Here is a 7779-nt window from a genome sequence, read left to right on the forward strand (position 1 = left end):
TGCTTCGATACTCGCCGTCGACCCTTACACCTAAGCCTTTCCAGATTAATAGCTTGAATACTTCTAAGCACGCAGTCAATAGCATTGAAGAGATTGCGTCTCCTTGTCAGACCCCTTTCTTTATACGTATCTTTATACTTTCCTTGTGCAAAATTAAGGTATCTGTGGAATCTCTGTAGATATTTTCCAAGAATTTTACGTAGGCGGGGTGTACTACTTGATTACGTAATGCTTCTATGACTGCTGGTATCTCTACTGAATCAAATGCCTTTTCGTAATCTATGAAAGCCATATAGAGTGGATGATTGTACTCAGTAGATTTCTCGTTTACCTGATTAATGACATGGATGTGATTCATTGTAGAGTACCCCTCCTGAAGCTGACCTGTTACCTTGGTTGGCTGAAGTTCAGTGTTGCCCTTATTCAAATGAAAATTATCTTGGTGAATATTTTATATAACATTGGGAGTATAAGCTAATGGGCCAATACTCTCAATTCTTCAACGTCTCTCTTTTTGTGGATTAGTATAATGTTGGCATTCTTCCAGTTTTCTGCGACCCTTGCAGTCAATAGCGAATTCGTATAGAGAGCCGCCAGTTTCCAAGCATTATGTCTCCTCCATCTTTGGTTACCTCGACTGTTATTCCAGTTTCTCCTGCCGCTCTTCCCCGTTTCATGTCTTGCAAGGCCCTTCTGACCTCATCGCTAGTTAGAGGATGGGGTTCTGTATCCTGTTCATTGCTGCTTCGAATGGAGGCATTCTGACTCCTTTGGGTACTATACAGGTCCGTATAGAATTATTCCGCTGCTGTTACTATACCTTGCTGATGATATTACCCTACTTTTCTTTCAGTGCATACATCGTGGTTTGTCCTATGCAAGTTTCCTTCTCACTGGTTTCAGGCTGCATCCATTTTTTACGGCTTCTTCAGTTTTCTCACGTTATAATTTCGAATATCCATTATTTTCGTCTTGTTGATCAGTTTTGACAGTTCCGCGAATTCTGTCTTATCTCTTGAGTCGGACACTTTCATACTTTGTCGTTTCTTTGTTAGGTCCTTAGTTACTTGGGAGAGCTTGCCTGCTGGTTGCCTTCGTGCCTTGCCTCCCATTTCAATTGCTGCCTCTGAATCCAGCCTAGTTACGGTTTCACTCATTACCTCTATGTCATCTTCATTTCTCTGCTCTAAGGCTGCATATTTGTTTGCAAGTACCAGCCTGAATTTGTCTGCTTTTACCCTTACTGCGTCTAGGTTGACCTGTTTCCTCTTGACAAATTTTATTCTTTCTCTCTTCAGATTGACGTGTATCCTAGCCCTCATTAACCTATGATCACTGCACTTTACCCTATACCTATCACTTCTACTTCTTGCACTATGCTGGGAGCGGCACAAAGTATGAAATCAACCTCATTTCCTGTTTCACCATTAGGGCTTTTCCAGGTCCACTTTCTGTTGCTACGCTTCCTGAAAAAGTTGTTCATTATTCGCAGCTTATTCCTTTCTGCGAATTCTACGAGGATCTGACCTCTAGCGTCCCTAGAATCGACGCCGTAGTTGCGAATTGCTTGTTCACAAGCTTGACTTTTGCCCACTTTTGCATTGAAGACACCCATTACTGCAGTATACTGAGTTTGCACTTTTCTCATTGCTAATTCAACATCTTCATAAAACTGATCTCCTTCATCTTCATCGTGACTAGATGTTGGAGCGTAGGCTTGTACTACCTTTATTCTATACCTCTTATCAAGTTCGATTACGACTACTGCTACCCTCTCATTAATTCGGTAGAATTCGTCAATATCATCCGATATGTCCTTATGGATCAGGAAGCCTGCCCCGTATTGCTTCTTACCTGGGAGACCTCTATAGCAGAGGACATGGCCGTTAGTCAGCACTGCATAAGCTTCACCAGTTCTTATAATCTCACTAAAGCCCATGATATCCCAAACAATGTCTAATAGTTCCTCAAAGAGTCCTACTAAGCTAGCCTCAGTCGACAGAGTTCGGGTGTTAAAGGTTGCCAGGGTCAATTTCAATTGGTGGCTACCATCAATCTACTATCGATATATCATATGGTCTACCATTGCATGTTACCTATCCGATTCGAATGTTTGCTCACGACTGGGTGATCTATCACTAACATTAATGACCACGTTTCACTTCACAAAGATCTAAAGAACATCAAAGACTTGCGATGGTCGGTTAATTCTCGTAAACCATACTAAATATAAATCAATGTGAGGTACCCGGAATCGAAAGCATTCCCACTTTTCTTACACATTTATTAACATCCCCATTAACGCCATGGATGCATTCAAGCATCCTAGGCGTTACTATCTCGCATGCCCTAAACTACTGCTCGCATGTCTCAAACATCACATCATCTGCTAATAATACCTAAGGAGTTCGAAAAGGCACCCTTCGCAATGCTCCTCGGCATGTTAAATTACTAGCATGCAAGGCACTGGTTAGTAGTAAACTCGAATATTGACACTTCACTATGGTATCCTCGCCAGATTTACCTCACCAACGCACTGCAATCCATACGGAATTGCACCACAAAATTCGTGCATTCGACATATCCGTATGACACTGGCGTGACATCACTAAAAATAGACGCGGCTTTAGGCACCTTATCCTATCGGCGCCGTATCGTGAGTTTGCCATTGTTTCACAAGTTCTACGCCAGTTTACTCCGCCATGTACCTTGCATTCTACCACGTTCTCGCATATCGATACCCGCAGGCCAACCAATAAATGCTTCTCGCCCACGTGCCCGTACTGCCACCTTCTCGTCATCATTTTTCTTCGCGCAGGTGCAGACTAGAGATGCCTTACCCACCACGTCGCTGCTATCACCACTTCGTCTGCCTTCATGGACGTAATAAGAAGTGATCTGTAAGTAATATTGGGGACAACCTTTAAATAAGCCTTTCGTGTATTCCCACCCCTTTTGTAATACCTCGCAAGCGTTTTTAAGGGAATGAAGAAATAAAATGGAATGAAAAATTACAAAATGGTCAATGTGTCTCCAAGCCACTTTTTAGGTATTCCACCACTGTAACAAATTACCGTGATCCACACGTACGATTAAAATTGGTAGTTCTTCACATTGAAAGAGGTGGTGGCCTATGCGTAAGTTTTCTTCCGATTCATTTCTTCCAAAGGACCTGTCGTCGCGGTCTGAATGATTTTGTCCCGATCCTACTGTATCTGCATAAGTTTCTGATAAGCCAAGTCTTCTTTGCCTGTCCTCCCAGGTACGGCGTGGGCATGACTGCTGTTGCTGGATTCGTCGGTATCGTCAGTGCATACAAAGTACAAAGTTAAATAGCGCGCCGAATGAGAATACCTACAAACGGGCTTATACGGGGTGATCATTCTAAATACTGCTGGGATTCTCAAAAAAAAAAAGAAGCCTGTGGTAGATAGCAATATTCCAGCCTTTGAGTTGGATTATTCAAAGAAACGTCTGCGGAGTTCCAAAACAGTAAACGGCCCAGCACTTCCACCAAATTTTCGAGAGGTGTTCTGGTGTGATTAATCAAGCTGCCAGAGAGCAGAGCACCGCAGCAAGTGGTCACACAGCTCAGGCAATAAAGGCACAAGGCTTAGACCAAACTCGTCGTCATCTTTCTAGAAGCCGTGCATACTGCTCGTTCTTCTCCATGCAATATAATAGTGCATGAATCAGAATATAAAATTGAGAAGAATGTGCCACAAGGCAAGGCAAGAGGCAAGGCATGTTGCCACGAAGCGATAGTTTAAACTAAGGTGACGAAGTGATCAACAGTGGCAACCAATGTTATCCAAACGTTGGCTTCATACGTATATCCCTGGTTCGATCACTGTAATACCGCGTAAAATAGGGCCAGTGGAAGCATATGCATGCTTCACTATGCATTCCTATAATTTTAGGCACAGTACTGCACCTAAAAAATAAACTATGGGGTTTTACATGCCAAAACTACTATCTGATTATGAGGCATGGCGTGTGGAGGGGGGGGACCCCGGAAATTTGGAGCACCTGGGGTCCTTTAACGTGCACCTAAATTTTTGTACACGGGGGAATTCCCCCCCCCCCCCCTCCCATCGAAACGTGGCCGCCATGGCCGGGATTTAGTCCCGCGTCTTCATGCTTAGCAGTCCAAGACCACAGTCACTAAGCAACCACGGTGGACAGTCTGCTGATCCTCAGAGCATGTAGCGTACTTTGATTCGTCACAAAATTGACTGAAATTGTGACAATCAACACCCTTTTATTATCTCGGGTAGTCGCGCACGACAGGCACGTAACATTACTCGAATTGGCGCGTGCTCATCATTCGCATGTACAAGAGTAACGTCTAGTGTAAATTTTCCATAGAAATATGCACATGTATTTCGAATAGATTAAACAGTTGAGTATTTCTCATATAAAGACAGTTTCCTAGCTGGCATATTTCTTTCTTGGTTTAAGTCTAGAGGATGTACAAATGTTGGTCGGCCCATATGTGCGCCGATAATGCCACGCACAGATTTTCCATTCCAGTGCACAGCGCGCTTTCACTTCTTTTAGGTTTACTTACTGAAACTCGGAGCAAAACTTGTTCTCCGCCAAAGAAACGCCAAAAGCTTGCTGCGATGGCCAGATTACATTAGAAGCGCACGCAGCTTCAAGGTAAGCACTGCCGACAGTTTTAATTTTCGCTGCAATCTGAAACCGATGGAGAAAGCTTCTACCCAGATTCATTTGAACAACTTAATATACAATGGGTCGAGCGCTAATTTTAGCGAGCGCTTAAATTTAGAAAGTCTACAGCCGAGATTGTTAGGAAGAATGAATAATTAAAGAAAGCGATGGCGAGCAGAAAGTTTTGCTGCAAAGACAGTCAGCCCATGCCGAGAACATTTGAACTAGGCAAAACGAGGGACCTGCGTAAGTGGCGTTCTGGCGTACGCGTAGCACTTCGAAAAAAGACAAATCTTCCGCTTTCGTGCGGGGAAATTAAGCCGAAACTGAAAATATATGCAGGAGCCCTACGAAAGTGCCAAGAATGAGCGGATAGAATCATTGACGGTTGTAACGGCAGGGCCTGCAAAATTAAGAAAAGGAATGTTTCCTGTGGTACGAAAATCCCTTGAACATATTGAAAGGCTTTGCGAGGAAATTTGGGGTACCGAAATGAAAGCGCCAGTTCCCACGTAATTCGGCAGCCCATTGCCCCATTGTCTGTTTAAAACAAAGCGGCAACGCGGGTCAAAGGAAGAACAATTGCTAGAGACTTCTATATGTGAATTCCGCTACGCGTGCCAGCGCGCCTTCTGTGCGAAAGGCCCATTGTTATCCAGGGGCGGCGTCGGCCCGCATGAGACTGCAAGGCGTCAGCCCCTCTATAGTGTCTGCACGGAGGAGATTAGGCCCTCCCATTCCCCATCTCTCGCTCCCTATAGCTACACACTATAAGGGGAAGTGCGGCCTGTCTTTGACTATGCGTCTATGGCAAAGCCACATCACGCAGTTGGTGGAATACTCCATGCGAGTGACTCGCTCCCATATGGACTCTTTGATGCAAGCGACAAGTGAAAATACATTTTAGATATTTTAGATAATTAGAGCTTCTAAGCCTTCTAAGATTTGCACTTTTTTTCCTTTAGGGGAGCGGAAGGAAGACACCAAGCTTGCGTGCCATCAAAATCTAAGCAATGAGAAGCCCGTGCCTGTACACAGAGGAGGTACCAGCCACGTAATTTTACGGCTTGAAATTGCGTGCGTGCATGCGTGTGTGCGTGTGTGTGTGTGTGTGCGTGCGTGCGTGCGTGTGTGTGTGCGTGCGTGTGTGTCTGTGTGTGTGTGCGCGTGTGTGTGTGTGTGTGTGCGTGCGTGTGTGTGTGTTTGTGTGTGTGTGCGTGTGTGTGTGTGTGTGTGTGTGTGTGTGTGTGTGTGTTTGTGTGTGTGTGCGTGCGTGCGCCCATTGTCCTTCCGCCTCGCTCGCGGACACTGCAACAACGACTCATGGTTCTGATGCAACGTGGATTACTTACGGCCTATTCGGACGATAAGACAGCTGCTTTTGGGAGCAGTGAGTGGGAAGGAAGTACAAGCTGAAGAAAATTTCCGGTGATGCTTGCAGCAGACAACAAAACAAACTCGCGATTCAGGCAAACGAAAAGTCAACGGGTATCGAGTGTAGCACGAAAGTCGCCAACGCGCACTACTGGAACCAGCAAGGACCGTAAGAACGACTGGGGTCACGTGAGCGAAAACCGACATCATCTCTCAGCTGCTCCGGAGGCGATACAGGAAGCGCCTCTCAACGGTCTGATCTCGAGTACATCGATTGGAAAAGCCCATTCGAATGTAGCTGGAGCCCCCTCTTGGACCATCCGAACAAGATTGGTCTTTTGGGAGCGCTTTAGCACACTCGAAAACGACCGTAAGAATACTGCCCAAGGCATCGGTGCGTTTCTGCACACTCATGGCAGCGTTTCACTACGGCGGGTTTCCGGGAAGTCCTTGCATACGGTAATGGTCATCTCTACTCACTAAAATACAGACGAGTTCTATCTATCTGCATACCTTTCCACCAGAGCACCACACTAATCAGTTGTTCGCACTAGTGCTCATTCGGCAATAATCTGCAATTAGATATGTCAGTATATGGATGCAGTGATACAGATCGCACCTGAAGATGTCTTAGCGTTTGTGCTGGGCTCAGAGATGACTTAGTGACAAAAAACTGTAGTAATAAGAGATAGTACAGTACGCTTCTTTATGGATTCAAACCACATAACCTATGACAAAGCATAATCTCATAGGACCATGACAGCTGAAGTTAGGCTCTGCAGCGAGCTGCCATACTCGTCGAGACTAAAGGCCGCCGAGAAAAGCGAACATGCTCCCGCTGGCAGCGTTAACAGACTGGTGTGAGGTGCTTGTGTATATGCGAGTTCTCCTGGTATTAAAATCCAATAAAATTGGTCAAAGTTCATATTAATGGTAATATCATTAATATTTAACTATTGTTAAGCAACCATAGCCAAGAGACAAAATGTTTTCGTAAGATTATGGAGGCTGCCCGAAGATGGGGAGTCGCGAAGAGGAAGCACAATTTTTACGACGTGCCAACCGTGATGCCAATGGTTGTCAATTTTAGTTAATGGTTCCAGAGAGCTCTTAACACACGTAGCAGATCAAGTAGGGTGAGCTAACATGTTCTAATTTCGTGCCAGTCTTGGTTTTATTCTGGCGAACGCTAGCCGGTGCAGGCGTATGCACTATTGTGCACCTGCACTCGTACGGATGCCAGCGTCTGCTGCTAGGCCAGTGCAGATGCCACTACAATCTCATTCCAGATCTTCATTTAGGCGACGCCTACCCTGACTTACTTCTGGGTTATTTTTTACTGAAGCTTTCTGCTTGATAACGGGGACCCTTCAAACTATTTGGAGTAATAGTCTGTGACTTCAAGCTTCAGCAGATATTTGCCATTTATTTTTCTTAAAACAGCATCATCGGCTTTACTGTGACCGAAAAGTCACACTGTTACTGTTATCATCGATCAATAATTTCTTTTCACTGGTTTCTGTAACAGAGACATGGTTAAGTGATAGCGATAGGAATTTGTTTTCATTTCCATCGTACACTCCGGAATACTGTCATCGCGTGTCATCCAGCCACGGCGGTTCCGCAATCTTTATTTCACAAGATATAGAGCATAAACGCAGGCTAGATTTAAACCTTAGTATGACCGATTGCGAAACAGTATGGATTGAAATCAATAATTCATGTTTCAAT

The 7779-nt window shown here is 44.7% G+C and overlaps 1 long non-coding RNA gene across 1 annotated transcript in view; it reads left to right on the plus strand.

Annotated features, from left to right (window-relative positions):
* LOC139059395 (uncharacterized) overlaps positions 1–4595 on the plus strand; it is a 90271-nt gene extending 85676 nt beyond the window's left edge. The window contains exons 2-3 of the long non-coding RNA XR_011514136.1: positions 2819–2900; positions 4561–4595. This is a non-coding gene — a long non-coding RNA (uncharacterized lncRNA). The remainder of the gene's footprint in view (positions 1–2818; positions 2901–4560) is intronic.
* The last annotated feature ends 3184 nt before the right edge of the window (positions 4596–7779 follow it).

This window comes from Dermacentor albipictus, chromosome 4 (genome assembly GCF_038994185.2).
Source record: "Dermacentor albipictus isolate Rhodes 1998 colony chromosome 4, USDA_Dalb.pri_finalv2, whole genome shotgun sequence".
NCBI classification, from domain to species: domain Eukaryota; kingdom Metazoa; phylum Arthropoda; class Arachnida; order Ixodida; family Ixodidae; genus Dermacentor; species Dermacentor albipictus.